The sequence below is a fragment of the Pelobates fuscus genome, chromosome 2 (assembly GCF_036172605.1).
Source record: "Pelobates fuscus isolate aPelFus1 chromosome 2, aPelFus1.pri, whole genome shotgun sequence".
NCBI lineage: Eukaryota > Metazoa > Chordata > Amphibia > Anura > Pelobatidae > Pelobates > Pelobates fuscus.
In genome coordinates, this window is record NC_086318.1 from 234,691,175 (window position 1) to 234,711,883 (window position 20,709).

General features: G+C 42.4%; 1 protein-coding gene across 1 annotated transcript in view; it reads left to right on the top strand.

Moving 5' to 3' along the window:
- PEX7 (peroxisomal biogenesis factor 7) overlaps nt 1-20,709 on the top strand; it is a 303,428-nt gene that overhangs the window by 192,434 nt on the left and 90,285 nt on the right. The gene's annotated exons all lie outside the window — the stretch shown is intronic.

Here is a 20,709-nt window from a genome sequence, read left to right on the forward strand (position 1 = left end):
GTGATGGGACTTGTAGTTCTGGGGTTTCAGTTTGTTCTACAGGCAGGGAAACAGAGTGGACAGCTGGGAATTGAGAGGTTACATTTGTCAAGGGAGCAGCAGCTTGGGTTTGCATTTCTTGCTTGTCTTGTGTGAGGGCACTTGTCTAGTGAGGACATTGAGCTGGAAGAGGGTCAGCAATGAGCTGGAAGGGACAGGAGGAGCACAAAGGTAAAAGAGCAGAACTAATCAGAAGGAGCAGAAAGGGTCAGCAAGGATCAGCAAGGAGCAGGAATGGACAGAAGAAGCACAAAGGTAAAAGAGCAGAAAGAATCAGAAGTTGCACAAAGGTAAAGTAGGAGAAGGGTCAGCAAGGAGCAGAAAGGGACAGAAGAAGCAGAAAGAATCAGAAGTTGCACAAAGGTAAAGAAGAAGAAGGAGCAGAAAGGGACAGAAAAAGCACAAAGGTAAAGTAGGAGAAGGCACATAAAGGGGCAGCAAGGAGCTGGGAGGGGCAGAAGGAGCACAAAGGTAAAGTAGGAGAAGGAGCAGAAAGGAACAGAAATGAACAGGAAAGGTCTGCAAGCAGCAGGAATGGTCAGCAAGGAGCAGGAAGGGCCATAGAGAGGAGAAGGGAGCAAAAGTAGCAGAAAGGGATCAGAAAGAGAAAGGAGCAGAAGAAGCCAAGGAGAAGAGAAGACAATGTTAGAATAAAAAGAAGACTGTGCCAAATTAAGGAGAAGAAAAGAAGATTGGAGGAGGAAGGACAAGTGAAGTGATCCCTCCACTTCATTCTGGACACCACATCACAAGACTTTGGTCCCTGGGCCTGGCAAGAAAACTTTGGACCTTCTCTTCTCCCCAGGTAAAAAAAAATATCAGTGTTAATGTGTTCACTTTTATTTACTGAGTGTCAGAAAGCACAGAGTGCCGCTGGTAGGGGTGCCACAGATTGGTCAGCTGGCACTCTAAGCCAATCATTAGATCCCCATTCATAATAAAGTAAAACATTTTTATGAAGCTAGGAACTAGTTATTAACTTAGTGCATCAGCTGACCACTGTAGCCAATCAGCGGCACCCATGCCTCACGTCAATCTGCACTTCCTGACACTCCGTTTCAGAAGCTGAATACCACTGAGCGACCTGGAGCAGGAGGAAGCCTTTGGGTCTAAACCATGTGAGAGTGGTTTAATCCCTAAATGGAAAGAGAGCACCCAGGGGCCTTCTGGCATCATAGCATTTTCATTTAGATGAAGTTGTTATGGTAACCAGAATGTTCCTTTAATTTGCTTAAAGGAACACTTTAGTGTCAGGAATACAAACATGTATTCCTGAGACCATAGTTGTGAAAACGCTATTTACGTATACTGCCCCACCCCAATGGGTGTCCTGGTTTTTTATTTCCAAAATCTTGTCACCCTGGCTTTATGTGATAATGACTATGCCCTCTGTCAAAAAGGGGCCAAGCATGGATATCATTACAATTATGCCCCCCTGTGTAAAACTTCCTGCGGACGCCCATGGGTCCAGGTGTGCTTGAGCTGAAACACTTACCTGAAACACTTACTTACCTAATACCTGAACTGACTAGAGGTTTGTTGAATGTCATGTTAGAAATATAGCTAAGTCAAATGAATGGTCCTCAAAGTTAAGAGAAGAGATCATTGCCCTTCACAAACAAAGAACAGGATAGAAAAAGATAACGAAGGCACTGAATGTTCTTAGATACACCGTTAGAAGCATAGTTCTCATGTTCAAAGTTGAAGTAACCGAGAAGGAGAAGGAAGCTATCAATGGCTGCAACCAGATTTCTTAGAAGGCAGGTTGTGAAAAACACATCCTCTCTTTTTGTTGCAAAGCATTAACTTGACTCTTCCCAAGTTCAAAAGGGTAATCTAGACGTGGACCCCATGCTCACTGTGTCTAGAGGGGTATCAACTACACCTCACTGACGAGGCCCTGACAAGGCCCAAACAATCGTCCAGGGTTACTGTATATCTCGTACAGAGAGAACATGCCTGCATTTTGGTTCTAGACTGCCCTTATGGGTGGGATTAGTCTGATAAGCCTTGGAACAATTTTAGCATCAACCTGGGACAATTCAGTTGTAGTGTCTCTTTGGCCAAGATGTTGTTTGCTGAAGTTATCTTTATTTTGTACAGCACAACCATGAAAACAAAGTGAAGTAAACATTTATCTAGGTCATGGGTCGTCAACCTGGTCCCTACCACGCACTAGTGGGCGTTTCAGGATTCCAGGTGGACGGTAGGGGTTTCGTCGGCTAAATCCTCTTTTTGAGAGGATTTCTCCTTTTTAGAGTGGGCGGGCGCGCGAGCGGCTTGGGGGCCTTCTGGACCCCCCAAGGCGGCAGAGTTCTAATCTGAGGCGGCGAGGGAGCTCTAACCTCTCTGCTCCCTCGCGCGATGTTTGCTTATGACGTCTTATTCCGGCTCCTGGCATCAGTAGCCCGCGAGGGAGCAGAGAGGTTAGAGCTCTCTCGCCGCCTCGGATTAGAACTCTACTGCCCGCCAAAGTGAAGCCCCACTGGACCCCAGGGACAGATCCACACTAGCTCTCCAGATAGGGAGGCTGGGTGGACATTTAATATTAATAATTTGTGTGTCTGTAAGTGTATGTGTGAGTGTGTGTCTGTAAGTGTATGTGTGAGTGTGTGTCTGTAAGTGTATGTGTGTGTGTGTATGTTTGTGTGAATGTGTTTCTCTGTGAGTGTGTGTGTCTGTAAGTGTATGTGTGTGTTTGTCTGTGTGTGTGTGTGTGTAAGTGTGTGTGTCTGTAAGTGTATGTGTGTGTTTGTCTGTGAGTGTGTGTCTGTAAGTGTATGTCTGTAAGTGTGTGTAAGTGTATGTGTGTGTGTGTGTCTGTAAGTGTATGTGTGTGTGTGTGTGTGTGTCTGTAAGTGTATGTGTGTGTGTGTGTGTCTGTAAGTGTATGTGTCTGTAAGTGTATGTGTGAGTGTGTTTATGTGTTTGTCTGTGAGCAGAGTACTTGTAGAATAGAAGAAAGAAGGAGCAGAGTATTTGTAGAATAGGAGAAAGAAAGAGCAGAGTACTTGTAGAATAGGAGAAAGAAAGAGCAGAGTACTTGTAGAATAGGAGAAAGAAGGAGTAGAGTACTTGTAAAAAAGGAGAAAAAAGGAAAAGGAGAGAATTGTTGTTGGCTAATAATAGTAAGTGGGCTACCTAGCTCAGCTTTCCTACTCGCCATTGCTATAAGGAAGGTTAGAAAATAGGAAAAAGGAGGAAAAAAAGGTGGGGAGGGGAATTGAGGAGGGAAAGGAGGGGAGCTGATGCACAGATGAGAAATCATATTATGAGCAAACAGAGAAATCGTCTGAATATCACAGAAAGAGGAGACCTTCGTTTGTTCGTTACGAAAATCGAACCAGATATCAAATATTTAGTCTTGCAGCATCAACATCAAGGATCTCAGTAATCACTAGTAAAGGTAATTTAAATTTACTTTGTTTTCTTGATAAACTTTATAAAGTTAAAAACATTATAAACATGCATAAAGTAGAAATAAAAAGATAAATATACGTACATTTATTTTTTTAAATCACCCTCCTTTCTAAAAAATATTCTACACTTGCGCGAAAACTGGTGGGCAGTAAGGACATTTGTCCATCAAGAAAGATGCATTAGTGGGCGGTAGGTAGAAAAAGGTTGACTACCACTGATCTAAATCAACACTGTGCAACAACAAACTAGTGTAACCTTTGCAAAGTAAAGCAGAGAAATAGCAATTTGTGACACATAGTCCTGAAGATTTTACGTGATGTTTCATTGAGACATGGTATCTAAATGCATATCCCCATGTTTAGGCTGCTACATTTTAGGTCAAGTAGTTTCATGCTATATATAAATATTTGTATAGAGCAGCAAATTATTCTTGCTTTGTAAAATAAGTATTTTATTTGGTGGATCAGTGGGGGGGAAGTGGGAACTACCTGACTACCATGTTTTCAGTCACACAGGAGCAATGGATCATCAGGAAGTTGGTCAGGGAGATCTTTTGATCTTCCTACCAGTGAATGGAGCTGTAGAACAACCCCTCTGCATCAACGCTCTAGGCAAATGCCTAATTCACCTTCTGGAAGGACCCAGTGCTTTGTGAATACAACTGGCTACTTAGTATTTAGCAGTCATACATACATCATTTTAGGGGTGGTTTAAAGCCCAGAAATAATTTATGATTGTCTGCAAGATTAAAGAAAAATGAGCAATTTCATTGACCTATTAATATTTCAGTATGTTTGATGATTGTGTCTGTATTCAATTGGATAATTGCTAAAAATACGACACAGGCCATACTTTGTCCATTGAGCAAAATAATATACTAGGCTCAAAAGCAGCAATTTAAATCTAGTCTACGGACGCCTCTGTTTAACCGATCCTGATATTTTTGTTTGCCGAAGTGACTCAGTGATGCTTTGTGTTCACGGATAATTGCTTCCTTTCAAAGATTATGCTTCAAATCCCAGCTATGCTTTACCATTGAAGTGGGTCATGTAGAAATAGTCTACTGTACTTCATGTTTGTCATTTTAAATATTAACTAACATGAATGATAAACCAAAGTGCGAAGAAATAAAAGGAAGGAAGCAGATAAGCATTTATCTTTAATCCACCTGGCAAATTAAGTAAATCATTTCAATTTCAGGCTTACTTGCCTTATTCCCACTGTATTTGTTTAAGTAAGCGGTGTATCTCTGCTCCCTGGTTTATAATTAATGGTAATTACAGCTGAGTTATTAATACTTTGTAAATAGCTGGTAGAAATGTTGCAGTGATCAGATGCTGAGTTACATCTCTTTTGTAACAGCAAATGTCTTACAATACAGATTAAAAATCAGATTTTGCCCTTAAACTGCACCTACTTTAAGAAAATGACTCATAGTTACATAGGCTGAAAAGAGACATGAGTCCATCAATTTCAGCCCTTCTCATATCTGTTTTTGCTGTTCATCCAAAAGAAGGCAAAAAAAAAACAGTTTGAAGTGCTTTCCAATTTTGTAACAAACTGAAGTGAAGTGCTTTATGGGTGTTGAGTGGTCCCTTAAGCATTTTGGTATAAATTCTGTGATTTACAGCGTACAAGATAAATATTGTCAGTTTGAAAAAGACAAAAAAAGACCTTAAATATAATGTAAATATCATGTCATGGACAAAGGAAAAAATAAGATTAATGGTAACAATGAAATATGTATAATATATTTTACGTTTGAGTTTAGAATATATATATCTAGAATATAAAGTAAATTCCCTCTCATTATTATGTCTATTGCTGAAATAATACATTTTATATTATCAATATCTGTGTTCTGCTCTTAGGGGAAGGATATACCACTGCGCGTATCCCACCAAAATTGTTAGTTATAAAAAAAATCCAAAGACCGTTAAATGTAAATTCTCTCCGGGAATTTTTAAAATGTTGTCTAAGTCACCCTCCTGTTTCCTACCTTTTAGGTACAGGAGGATGACTTTTTTTGAGGTCCAGTGTTTGTTTAGGTTGATGGGAGTCAGAGTTCCCACTTGGACTCCCTCCTGCGAGGTCTCTGTGTATGTTGGGAGGAGTGACCGGGGCAGTCACTTCCTCCCTGAGTGTGATCTCATCACAGGGGGCCAGGTCACGCTGTTAAAGCGCCGCAGCGCTGACCGGACCCCCTGAAAATCCATCTCCATTGAGTGGCCCTAACAGCATGGACCACGCGATGGACCCCTTAAACGGCGGCCTCGGCGATTTGGCGCAAAACATGGTGGCTGGTACCCAGTCACAGGGGTCCGGAGGTTGGCTGGGTCCCCTGGAGTGACGGGCCCGGTCGCCGCTGCGACCCCTATATGTACGCCACTGTCTACACCAATGTATTTTCATGTTTCCTGAAACTAAGTACTTCAAACTTGGTTCACTGGTCAGTTATTGTTATGATAATAAGCATTGAGGGACCAATGTGTATGTACTGCTATCTCCACAATCTGCCAATCCAGTGCTTCCCTACAGAAAGTAATGAATTCAGTTTTTTTTTTTTTTTTAGAGAGAAGCATTAGATGTACAACCAGCGTGCAGCATCAGCTTACTTTGCATGCTGACACTGGATGGCAAACAAATTCAATAACTGTAATGGCTGTCTGACAGCAACTAGAGGTGTGGCAATTACAAAATGTAAGACAAGGCCAATTCTCAGAAACTGCACTGCTTTCATTCGCATGGCTGGAAGGACCAGATCAATCTATGCCCCAAAATCACTTCATTAAATAAAGACACTGATACCGGAGAAACTGACGGAAGCCAAGCACAGAGAGATGGACACAGGTTTTTTCAGGAAGGAAGAGATTCTTTATTGGATCACCGATCGGGACTCAGAGGGACTAGCGTCACCAAAATACCACAAGTTCTGAGCCCCGGACAATAGTGCAGGCTCCTTATATAGGCATATAACTCCTCCCATATTAAGCTCCACCCGCACATTCTCTTAACCAATCAACACAAATAAGAATTAACTTCCTGTTTGACCGCATGGCTTGTCCAGCATAATGGAGGAGGGGAATACTATATCCTGTATTCTTGCACATGCTCCGTACACTACTGATCGTATCTTGCCTCGTGCAACCAACTGATCGATACGTCAGCATATGCACGTACACATGCCACGTGGTAATCTCGGCCTACTAAATTTATTTTTACCGAGATTCCACCACATTCCCCCCTTTGATGCCTCTTGATATTTCACAATTACTTGAGGCATCACATAACCTTAGTTTTGCTTACACCGCAAGTTACCTTGAACCAGACCAGACTTATCTTATGATGTGAATCTTCAACATTCATCTTCCTGCATTGGTTCTCCTTGATCTAGAGCCTTATACTTATAAATCGCCATTATCTGTGCAGCAGCCTTCCTCTCTGCTATATTTTCTATCAGGCTTTGCACAGACCTAACTACTAAGGGTATAAGACACGGTAGGAGTAGACACAACAGTAAAATCAGTAGGACTCCACCTACCACTGCCTTAAGCCCTCCAAACCACTCATACCAGCTACCAAACCAACTACTTGGATTATACCCTTTCCATACCTGAGTAGGCACATGCGCTAGTTTAACCATATGGCTAGTAAGCTCAGCTATTGCTTGCCCTTCGTCATCTATTTGAAGACAGCAATTGCTTAGGTTAAACTTCCCACATACACCTCCCTCTACTGCCAAAAGGTAATCCAAGGCTAATCTATTCTGGTATACTGCTGTCCTCATCCTGGTATTATGTTTCACTAGGAGATTGAGCGCTTGTGATGTTTCGTTAGTGATAATCTCAACCACCGCCTGTAATCTTATAATGCGGTTGAGCATATAAATAGGGGTTCTATAACCAAAGGTACCATCTTCTGCCCACGTGGCTGGCCCATAATAATCTATGATACGCTGGGGAGGCCATTCATTATCTTCCCAGGTGCCTATCTCTAAGGGTCCCCTTTTCTTCCTATGATTCACATCATACACTTTAACACCTAAAGTCTCACCTGTTTCAATCGGTAACAAGAAGAAGGATGGTTTGAGCATACCCAACACACATGCCCCTTCCCAGTCCTGTGGCAGCTCCGAATAGGCTTTCTTACCACAGATCCAGTACAAATTTGCTGGGGCTCTCCAGGTAGATGTGATAGATAGATCAAACCACACATCCTTTAAACTGGCATATCTGGCAAACGGGTTAGATGGTTCTGAGACATTTGAAGCCGACCACCAAGTTGTATTTTTAGTATCATCATCATAAGCTTTTTGCCCTAGACAAGTTAATTCTCCTACAGAAGTATTATACATTATTCCTTTCCTTGCTATGCAAACATAACCTATGATGGAGGTCTTTAATCTCCACTCAGATTTACCTCTAACACTCAAATGATAATCGGCTTGTGTAGATATTAGTTGGTCAACTGCCTCAGAACCGGACATTACCTCCTTTGCTTCCCAAGGCCATTGGTCTCCCATGTTAGTACCTCCACACACATAGCAGTTGGTAACATTAAGACTACCGGCAATACTCTCAGCTAGGTCAATGAACAGGTTTTTAGCGTTATGGGGGATCTTATTATCTATACTCATCTCTTCATAAAAGGAATGGTATACTTGATGAGTCTGGGAGGATACCGTATCAGTCTCTATTCCTATAAACAATAATGTCCCAGGATCTAAACCCGTCCCGTATATCTGAAACCCAAATAAATTGCCATACTTATCTAAGAACTTGTCGGGGTTATTTATAAGTATATGGACTGGGTTGCATTCCATAGACTTACAATAAGGGCTAGTCGGCAACTTAGTCACTATCATGTCTTTATCTACGGTCTGTCCCCAAGTCGCCCACCCCACACAAGACCAATATGGGCAAAAGTTATAGTCTTTATTTGGGCATCTAGGACTCACATATTTATTTTTACTACTGGGACAAATATATTTATCGTTAGATCCATACGTCCTCTCCCATCTAAGATCCCCACATACATTCCACGGCTTTCTACCACTTGATATCGCCTTACATGCATCAAATAGCAGAACACCCGAAGAATATACGGATTCTAACACCGTCTTATTAATTAGGGTCCCCTGAGGATCTCCATTCCTGAGAGTCAACCAAATTGTACGAGGTTGATACTCTGGACTGAAGCACTTAGGTTCTCCTACTCCTAAATGGCACACACTATAGTCTATATTTAGGTATCTACATCTTGATACCTCTCCTTTACACTCGTACTGTGAATGCCAAATTAGGGTTTGGGAAATATGGTTACCTGTTCTCGTAGTCTTAATGCATACCTCACAGCTAGGAGTGTCGGTACCTCTACCTTCCTGAATATAAAAACACATATAAATAAACACAATCAAAAGCACATCTTTCGCCGTCATCCTCAGTCTTCGTCCGTGCGATGGAACCTCAGCTTCCAGGATGTGAGGGCTGCAGGGAATGGAGTTCTGCTCGTCTTCACAGGTGTCCCTTCGAGACTTTCCTGGCTTATACACTATGTGTTGGTAAGCGGACAGGCTTTATTATGGCCTTCTCACTCACACCTGTAACAATAAAATTTGTAATCCACACGATTCCTCGTTACTCCGACTGAGTAGTGCGTTTTAACCGGATCTTGCAGGGATTCTCTGGATCTGCTGTAACTTGCCAAGAATCGACTGCTGCTGGTTTAACCCTGGAGTGATGTATCCACGGAGTCACTTCGGCTACTTTTATCGCTGTAGGGGTAGACAAAAGAACAACATAAGGACCTCTCCACTTGGGCCCTAACGGTACATTATTCCACTCTTTAATCCACACTTGATCTCCTGGATGATAGCTATGAACAGGGGGATAAATATTCACAGGTAATCTATCTTGTACCCATTTCTGTACCTCCTCCATAGTCTTACCCAACTCTACAACCTGCTGCCGGGTAATTCCTTCTCCCAACTGACTCAAATCCCCCCTTAAGTTACCAAGTACGGGAGGTGGTCGCCCATACATAATTTCAAAAGGAGAGAGGCCCATCCTTCTGGTAGGGGTACTGCGGATTCGCAATAGAGCTATAGGTAAGAGAACGTTCCACTTAAGTTGGGTTTCCTGACACATTTTAGCCAACTGGTTCTTAATAGTTCTATTCATTCTCTCTACCTTACCAGAACTCTGGGGTCTATATGCAGTATGAAGCCTCCACTTTATACCAAGCATATGAGTCAGTTGTTGTAGGCACTGGTGAACAAAAGCTGGACCATTGTCCGATCCTATAGAACAGGGTAGTCCATATCGGGGTATTATTTCTCGTAGCAGGAATCTCACAACTTCTCCTGCTTTCTCTGTACGAGTAGGACATGCTTCTACCCAGCCTGAATAGGTGCACACAATTACCAACAGGTAACGATGTCCACCCGATTTAGGCATCACTGTAAAGTCTATTTGTAGATCGGACATGGGGAGTCCCCCCATAAACTGGACTCCTGGTGGCTTTACTGGTCCTTGTCTTGCATTATTTTTAGCACACGTTACACATCTACGTACAATGGCCTGAGTCAAGTTGGACAATCTTGGTATGTAGAAATGTTTCCTGAGAGATTCTTCTGTACTGTCTCTCCCAGAATGTGTCCCGTTATGATAGTTCTGGACAATTTCTACTGCTAGTGATGCTGGTATGACTATTCTTCCATCTTCTAGCTGATACCACTTGTTCTCCAAATACTTTCCCGGTTCAGTCTTTAACCACTCCTCTTCTTGAGCTGTATAAACTGGAGTCCATTGGGACAGTGGAGTTGGTATTAGAGCAGCTATATGCCCCACATACTCCTGTCTTCCTGATTCAGCAGCACGCTTAGCTGCACTATCTGCCATCCGATTTCCTTTGGTTACATCACCATCTCCTCTCAGATGCGCTCGACAATGTATAATACCGACTTCTTTCGGCTCCCACACTGCTTCCAATAGTTGTAGGATTTCAGCTGCGTATTTAATTTCTTTGCCTTCTGAATTCAGTAGTCCTCTTTCTTTATACAAAGCTCCGTGGGCATGAGTGGTTAAAAACGCATACTTAGAGTCCGTATAGATATTTACTCTTAAACCTTCAGCCAATTGTAACGCTCGTGTTAGTGCTATCAATTCTGCCTTTTGTGCTGATGTTCCTTTTGCCAGTGGCCGAGCTTCTATCACCTTGTCTATTGTTGTTACTGCATATCCTGCATAGCGGATCCCTTCTTTCACATAACTACTGCCGTCGGTGTAATATTGAACATCGGGGTTCTGGATGGGAAAATCACGAAGATCTGGTCTACTTGAAAATACTTCATCCATTACTTCCAAACAATCATGTTGACTTTCAGTAGGTTGTGGCAAAAGGGTAGCTGGATTTAAGGTGTTTACAGTCTCTAAATGCACTCTTGGGTTTTCACACAACATTGCTTGATACTTGGTCATACGGCTGTTACTAAACCAATGATTTCCTTTGTAATCCAACAACGTCTGTACTGCATGTGGGACTCGTACATAAAGTTCTTGACCCAGAGTGAGTTTATCGGCTTCAGCTACTAGCAGGGCGGCTGCAGCTACGGCTCTTAGACAAGGTGGAAGTCCGCTGGCCACTGCATCCAGCTGCTTAGACATGTAGGCAACAGGTCTTTGCCATGATCCCAAGTACTGTGTCAATACTCCCACAGCCATTCTTCTTTGCTCATGTACATACAGGTAGAATGGTCGTGTGTGATCAGGTAGACCTAATGCTGGGGCACTCATCAAAGCCTTCTTCACATCTTCAAATGCCGTTTGCTGTTCTTGAGTCCATAAGAAGGGGTCGTGCTCTGTACCTTTGATGGCTGCGTACAGAGGTTTTGCCAGTATCGCATAGCTGGGAATCCATATCCTACAGAAGCCTGCTGCCCCCAAGAATTCTCGCACTTGTCTTCTATTCTTGGGTATTGGTATTTGGCAGACAGCCTCTTTTCTCTCTGGCCCCATAATTCTTTGACCTTCAGAGATATGGAATCCCAGATACTTGACAGTTGGCAAACACAACTGAGCCTTCTTTCTGGACACCTTGTATCCTGCCTTCCAGAGAATGTGTAGTAGATCGTGCGTTGCTTGCTGACATTTTTCTTTTGTAACTGCTGCTATCAACAAGTCATCTACATACTGTAACAATACACACTCTCCTGGGATAGACTCGAAATCCAGTAGATCTTGACTTAGAGCTGAACCAAATAGGGTAGGTGAATTTTTAAACCCTTGGGGCAGTCTTGTCCAGGTCATTTGGCGTTTTGAGCCCGTTACAGCGTTCTCCCATTGGAAAGCGAAAATACATTGACTTTCTGCGGCAATTCGGAGGCAAAAGAAGGCATCTTTGAGATCTAAGACTGTGAAGTAAGTAGCCCCGCCCGGAATTAAAGCAAGCAGGTTGTATGGATTGGGTACGACTGGATGTATACTAACAACCGCATCATTGACTGCTCTCAAGTCCTGCACAGGTCGATACTCATCTGTACCGGGCTTTTGAACAGGCAGCAATGGGGTGTTCCAGGGGGAAGTACAGAATTTTAGGATACCATACCGTATGAACTTATCCAGATAGGATTGAATGTTCTTCTTAGCCTTCTGCGGGATGTGGTATTGTCTTAGGCTCACTGGATAAACCCCAAGTTTCAGTTCAATTTTTATAGGTGGAATATTGCGGGCCAGTCCTGGTGGGTTGTTCTCTGCCCAAACTCCTGGTATGTTAAACAATGTCTCATCACTCCTAGGGTTTTGGCTAGTCAACACTGTATAAAGTCGCCACTCTTCTTCCTTTGGTACGGATAAAGTCATAATACCTGAAGGTCCATTAAACTTTAAGGATGTTGTTCCATTTGGTAGGAACGTAATATGCGCTTGTAATTTTGATAGCATATCACGTCCCAGCAATTGGACTGGACATTCAGGCATATAAAGGAATTGGTGTTTTACTACGTGGCCTCCCAATGTACAGAGTCGACTTTTAAGAACCGGTTTTTCAGCACTTCTTCCAGTTGCTCCTATCACAGTAATAGTCCTTCCAGATGGAGGAGCAACTAGATTAGTCACCACTGAATGTTCAGCACCAGTGTCGATCATGAACGCACTCCTTTTTCCCCCTATTGATACATCGACCATAGGCTCCGCTCGACCAAGGGGGATGGAGCCCGGTCGGTATCAATAGTCCTCCATGACCGTGTCAGCCAATCCTACAAAGTCCCTACCTTCTCTATCGCGGGACCTTTGCGCTGCTGGAATATACCTGTCTTCCCTAACACTTCCTCTGTTCCCATTACTCCCTCTATAACCATTACTCCCTCCGGGGCCTCCTCTACCTCTCGCTCTGCCTCTAAAGTTTCCGTAACCTGACCTAGGTCTGTCTCTCTCAGACTGTTCTCTTCGCGGACACTCATTTCTCCAATGCCCTTCTTCCTTACAGTAAGCGCACTGATTTCTACTTAGAGGTTCCTCATTCCACTTACTATCGCCTCTATCTGGGCCCCGTCTATCTACGCCTGCGATCGCTACCGCTAGCATATCAGCCTTTTTACGCATCTTGCGCTCTTCCTCTTTCTTACTTTCTGTATCCCTGTTCATATAAACCTTATTTGCTACCTCCATTAGTTGGGTGATGGACATACCTGCAAACCCTTCTAACTTTTGTAGCTTGCGCTTAATATCTCCGTAAGCTTGGCTGACAAAGGCGGAGTTAACCATTCGGGAATTGTCTGCGTCTTCCGGATTAAAGGGGGTATACAAACGGTATGCCTCCAATAATCGGTCATAAAAGACACTGGGCGCTTCATCGCTTTTCTGGATCACCTCAACTGTCTTCGACATGTTAATGGCTTTCTTTCCTCCTGCTTTCATGCCAGCAATTATAGCGTCTCTATAGGCTCTGAGTTGAACCATGTCAGCACCATTTACGTTCCAATCAGGATCAGTGTTGGGATAATGTGTTGCGGCCCATGCTGCTGGATTGTCTTGGTTCAAAGCACGGGCTCTATCCTCTAGTGCTTTTATGGCTGCTTGATTTATTCTTGTCCTTTCCTCATTGTTAAATAAAGTCATTAGTAACTGCTGGCAATCAGCCCATGTCGGATTATGCGTCTGTACTATTGAGGTGAACAGATCAGTCATAGCTTGTGGTTTCTCAGTATACGAGGAATTATGGGTCTTCCAGTTTAAAAGGTCGGTTGTGGTAAATGGGACATATACGAAGACTGGGTCAGCGTGTGCCATTTGACCTGCGGCATCGATATAAGCTGACCCAGGATTCAGACGAAGAGGCATCTGATAGTGCTTTAATTGTTGGGCACCAGTCAACTGTCGGGTTTGGATGGGGCTACGTAGAGAGGCGTCAGTCATGGGTTCCGGTCGGGGAGAGATAGGGTATGGGGATGTGGGAGGTTGGCTTTGGGAAAAGGTTGTAAATAAAACACTTCGAGTCGAGCTAGATGAAGCTTGACCGGAAGTCTGAAGTGGCGCCAAATCAGGATATTCGTTTCTAATGGGGGTGGGTTCTGGTTCCGGAAGGGGAGATTTAGTACGAGGGGGGGTGGATCCTGTACTGGAGGAGGAAGCGGAAGTGGATGAGGGTAATGAGGGGAGGGGTGCAGGACTTCCTGCGTTTGCGTCACTTCCTCTTAACGGAAAGTAAGGGGGCGGCAAAGGGATCTCGGACTCAGGGGGCGTGTCCAAAATGGGCCTAACACCAGTCCTAGTGGACGAACAAGTCCTAGCTACCATGAGGCGACACTGCTCCTCGTGGCATGTCTGGAGCCATTTTGGCGAGTCATTTACGGCCTGTCTCCAACAGTCAATATAAGGAAACTGGCCGTAAAGTTCAGGCCTACCTGATACAGCCACGTGTAAGCGCTGTACCAGAGTTGGATCCAAACTGCCACGTGGCGGCCATGCCGCAACCAAAGTAGGCCACTCCCTAGTGCACAAAGTAACTAAACGTACAGGAGACATCTTAACCCCAAAATCACAAGTTTTGAATCCCTTTTTAAAATTCTTCACCATACAACCTAAGGGATCCGGAATCGTTGACTGCGACGCACCCATACTTAACAATGGAACGTCGTCGACAACGAATACTATACACGCGTACTATTCAACAGTCACACCCGTTTCCTCTGGCAACAGCACCACGTGGTACGGTTACCAAGTGAAACGTACACAATAACAATAAACACTCAGGGAATTCCCGTACACACACAGCTGTTACACCAGTCACTATATAATCAATATTATGCCCTTTGGCGTAACTATACAGTCACCCACGCTATAATTCTCTATATACGAATTACCCGTCTATAACACACCCCAGTAACATCGTCTTTTACAAATAGCGGTTACAGTACGGTTAGCATAGGTCAAAGCACAAGTTAAGGTCACAATACAATTATTAGTGGTTATGGTGTTAAAACATGCAATGGACGACAGTGATTAATACTTATATACAGTGTCAGTAAATATACAGGGTTATGGTACCGTGCACTATAATACAGCAACACACTATTAACACTCTCGCTAGACGGCTGAGCTCGCGCTATCTAACAAGATATACACTTTACTAAAACAATCGTTAACACATTTACAATTCCCAACTAAACTATTGGCCAGTACCTTGATGGACTACCTAAAAACAATCTACATACGTTTTGGTTAGCCACACTGCCCAATCACCACATATATAGCGAGCTAGAGGACCGAATTTACACAGACGCCTCTTAGTCGCACTATCAAAAGTCTAGTGGGTTCCAAATTTACACGCCTTCCCACTTAGCCCAGATAGGATGAGAACTAGCGAACCGAATTTACACAGACGCCGCTTAGTCTCCCGGTCTCTCCGACCTAGCGAACAAAATGTACACCCTAGAACGCTAGTCTAGACAAGACACCGGTGTCCGGCTAGGGCTATTTACACCAGAGCCCCGCCTGACTAACAGAATCAAACGGTCTGACTAAAGAGCGTTCGATCGAGCGGTGCGCCTTCGCTCCTTCCCTCCGACAGAGGGGGCAGATACACAGATTCAAAACCCCTTTGGGCCTACCGCACAATCGGTATACCCCTAGTGGGTCCTGCCGTCTAAAACAGCAGTTGTCTTACCTCCTCGTTCCTGAACCTGAGTTCACACTCATCGACGGGGACACCCCAGCACTTCTCACGTAGAGGCCGATGATCTCCTGGACAACGGCCCAGTGGCGCCGAGACGAAGGGAGGTCCACGCAGAAGTTCAGGGGTGCAGCCGTAGAGAACGTGGGCAAAGATAGACCGTCTCACGCCTCTGCCTCTCAGCTACCGTTGAACGATGAGCTTCCCGGCCAACGCACCAAATGATACCGGAGAAACTGACGGAAGCCAAGCACAGAGAGATGGACACAGGTTTCTTCAGGAAGGAAGAGATTCTTTATTGGATCACCGATCGGGACTCAGAGGGACTAGCGTCACCAAAATACCACAAGTTCTGAGCCCCGGACAATAGTGCAGGCTCCTTATATAGGCATATAACTCCTCCCATATTAAGCTCCACCCGCACATTCTCTTAACCAATCAACACAAATAAGAATTAACTTCCTGTTTGACCGCATGGCTTGTCCAGCATAATGGAGGAGGGGAATACTATATCCTGTATTCTTGCACATGCTCCGTACACTACTGATCGTATCTTGCCTCGTGCAACCAACTGATCGATACGTCAGCATATGCACGTACACATGCCACGTGGTAATCTCGGCCTACTAAATTTATTTTTCCCGAGATTCCACCACAACACTTTTTCAAAGACTGAATAAAAAAAAAAATACTTTCAAGTAGTTATATCATATCAAATATCATAGTAGGCATAACAGTTTTTGAATCAGAAGTAAAGAAAATGTTAAACTTGATGTACTAACTGGACACTTTTCTTTCTTAAATTACTCTTTATTATAATTATAAATAAATTCAACACTGTTTTAATTAATATCAAATTAATTTATGTATTATTTATATTAATGAATTGAAGATCTGAGTGACAAAAAGTATTTTTTTTTGGGGGGGGGGGGGTGTTGTTTTTTTATCCTCAATTACAGCATGTAATCATATTACTAGACACAAAATAAAGTGTACACCTTAAGCACAGGAACATAAGATATAAATACCTATTCCTGTGTTGCGAATAAACAGGAAAATCTAAAACATAGAAAAATTGCTTTCTGTAGATACAGGGGAAAAACAGAATCAAATAGTGGAATATAACTCACAAAGTATAGAGCTGTGTCATGCTCGAGTCTATATAATGCGCTCCAGGGTGCCTATGCAGGCTTAAAGATGTATATTTTTCTTCCCTCTGTGGTGGAAATACTGGAGATGGAGGCTCCAAGTCAATGTAAAAAACTTTATTATGGTCAAAAAGTAAATATGGGTAATAACAATATCAGGACAAAAAAAGCAGTGAATAAATAACAAATATAAATCACTGCAAAAATAAATGTTTAAAAGTCCCAAGAGATGGTCAGCAGATGCGTTTCGACTCCTCCTGGAGTCCTCCTCAGTGCTGATCAATGCCTGCATCCTTTCTGAATATATACATGTGTAATTCATGTCCATTATGTGCACCTGGCTTCCGTGTAGCATCACTTCCGGCGGGTGAATAGTAAGTCATCATTCTGGGCATTCAGACATGAAGCATGGTATTTACATCACTTACGGTTTATGAATAAGTCCGGCGGAATGGCGTAAGTAGTCCAGGCGCCATTTTACTTAAGGAAGAAATTCTCAAACAAAGTGATATGCAGATGTTAACATAATATATATATATATATATATATATATATATATATATATATATATATATATAAAAACAAGTTTGAAACATGCTAAGATTAACAAATATAAAGAATTAAAAGATCATAGTGGGTGATATAAAACACAGTTGTAAAATAAGATATCCATAAAAAACTTTAAATACAATAGGAGTTTGTCTAGAATTACCCAATAATTTATAGAAAATTAACCAATTCAAAATCTATATTTAGACTCTTTGGGGCCAAGGTGTCTAATGTAAAAACCCATCTGCTTTCTATTTTGCTAAGTTCTTTAGAGTTGTCCTCTCCTCTCCAATTGGGAACTTTCTTATAAATAGCGATAAAATTCGAAAGTGATGGATCCTTATTATGAAACTTAGAAAAATATGCAGATACACTGTGCTTTTCATACCCACTCTGGATACTTCCCATGTGTTCTGAAATACATGTTTTTAAGTTTCTAGTAGTAATACCAACGTATTGCAGTCCACACGGGCACCAGAGGAGATATATAACATTTGAGGAATGACAGGTTAAAATGTCTCTTACATAAAAAGTTTTTCCTGATACTGATGACCTAAATGATATGATGGGCACCTTTTTAAAATTCGTTTTTTTACAACCAGGACATAATTTACAGTGGTAGAAACCAGGTTTCTGATTAAATGTATTAGTAACCTTATGGGGTTTAATAAAACTCTGTACTAAATATTTTTTTATATTCTTGGCACCTTGTAAATAATATTGGGTCTATCTCCAATAAACTCTGAAAGATCGCTATCTGTTTTTAAAATATGCCAACATTTCTTAAAAACCTTGATTGATTATTAAAATCTAAAATAATAGGAACACCTTTTAGTTCATTCCTATTATCTAATTTTATTTTATCCCCTTTGTCTTTTATAATCTCGTCTCTTTTTAAAATTTTTACGTTCTCCAATTGTTGATTTAAAACCACCGGGTTATAGTTATTCTTTAAAAATTGTTGTTTAATAAAATCAGCTTGTTGATTAAAAACTTCCCGTCACTACAATTTCTAAAAATACAACCAAACTGTCCTCTAGGGACATTTCCAAGCCAAGGTTCAAAGTGGCAACTGGTGGTGTCAATAAAACTGTTCACGTACACTAAAAAGGTTTTAGTCTTAATAATAGAGTTTTCAATGTAAACTTAAAGATCTAAAAATTGGACACTATTTTGGTTAAAATTGGTGGTAAGAACAATATTATAGTCATTACTGTTTAAAAATTAAAAAAAAAAATCGTTTTGAGGGAATCATGGTCTCCCCTCCAGATATAAAAATATATCATCAATGTATCTGCGATAGAGGACCAGGTTGCTACCCCAGCCATCCATGTCGGAAAGAAAGGATTGCTCCCAATAGGACATAAAAAGGTTAGCGTTGCTGGGTGCAAACCTGGTCCCCATTGCACTGCCAACTAATTGGAGGAAGTATGATCTCTCGAACCAAAAATAAAAATAATTATTGGTTAAAATAAACTGAATACTCTCCCAAATAAAACTAATTTGGATGTCCGGAAAGCCGTATGAATGAAGAAAATGATCTACAGCTTTACATCCTGATGAATAGGAAATAATAGTATATAAACTTCCCATGTTGCAGGTAACTAGAAATCAATCATCCCCCCACGTAATGGTCATCAAGTCTCTGATGAGTTGGGAGGAATCTTTCAGATACGCGGGTTGTAACAGCCTATCCACGTATTCTGACAGACGGCTAGTGATGGAGTTGATCCCTGCGACTATGGGTCCCCCAGGAGGATTTTGAATCTTATGAATCTTAGGGAGAGCATAAAAAACAGGGATTTTATAAATACTAATGTCCAAAAATGTAAATTCCTTCTCAATTCCTTTTTTTGTCCCGATATTGTTATTATCCATATTTACTTTTTGACCATAATAAAGTTTTTTACATTCACTTGGAGCCTCCATCTCCAGTATTTCCACCACTGAGGGAAGAAAAATATACATCTTTATACGGCTCTATATTTTGTGAGTTATATTCCACTATTTGATTTTTTTTCCCCCCTGAATATACAGATATTTTTCTATGTTTTAGATTTTCCTGTTTATTCGCAACACAGGTGTTGCGGACCGTTTCAGCATAAAAGGGGAAAAATCAGTTTAGGCGATAATCCCCTTTTCCATAGACCAGCAGCTACTATAAGCACCAACTTCCCGAACTCCCAAACTGCACGAATTCACCAACTCTCGAACAGCAGACACACAAACCCTGGAAGCAGCCGAACAGGAAAAGCAATACGAACAGCTTACACTCCTGGCAGTCGGCATACAGTCCCCTTTCCCCCCAAGAAAGAGACACACTCCAGCTTCAGGGTTAAACAGCAACAACAACGATTTATTCACACACAGGCTTATATGAGATTCTCCCATGCAAGGGAGGGGTTTACAGTACACCAATCCAGTTTAAGGTACAACCCACACATCTCCTCCCTCCAACATATCTGTTAACACAATTAACAGGGACATAGTTTTACCCAAGTTTTGGATGTACCCTAAATACTATATCTCCAGATAGCCCTAGTCTGGAGGAACAACATATGTTAAAATCAGCCCATTCGGATAAAGCGTTCGGGAGTTATGAGCAGGCAAAGTTTTGACCGACCGCATGGGTAAAGTATCCGAAAACAGTTCCATGCATTTTGGCCCTGCGGTCGGTCACAGAAAAGGGAACGAAACAGACGAATTGCCTGGGTTATGGAGCCTAAGGGGGATTCGCATGAATCCCTTAGTTCGTGAGTTTCTTTCTACCGAACGGCGGGCCGTTCGGTAGTTTCCCCACGAAATCCTGGAAGTCTGGAGGTCTCAGCGGTGTTTGCCTAGTCGAGTGTCCGTTTTCAGTTCCAGACGCTCGACGGCAAAACACCGCTGTTCGGTAGTTTAAGATGGCCGCCGCCACGTGTTCGTTTCCCGAATGGCGGCCACCCAGAGGACAAAGACCACACTACACTGATTGCCAATTACCCGTTTGCAACATTGTTGCAAACGGTAATTGGAGGCACACTTAGTCCTGGGTGGTCTGGTTGTTCGGTAGTTTCCTCAATACAATGAATGGAGTGATTCTACCGAACAATCAGATGAATGCTGCATATATATAACCCAGGTTAACTGAACACATAAATGCATACATGACATTAAAGTATTAAAGGCAGGATTACTGTAATACGCTCCACAGTCTTAAAGGTACAGTATCCCAACAGTCCCAATAGATCCACGGATGGCCCTTAAAGGCCCAGTAGCAGTAATATACATTATTACATGCCCAAATATAGTTTTTACAGTACAATATGTCCAGGGGCCATAGTCGCAGGGCAGGAGGCTAGCAACCAGGCTTCTCCAGTTCACAGTGGCGAAGTTGGTTTCGCCA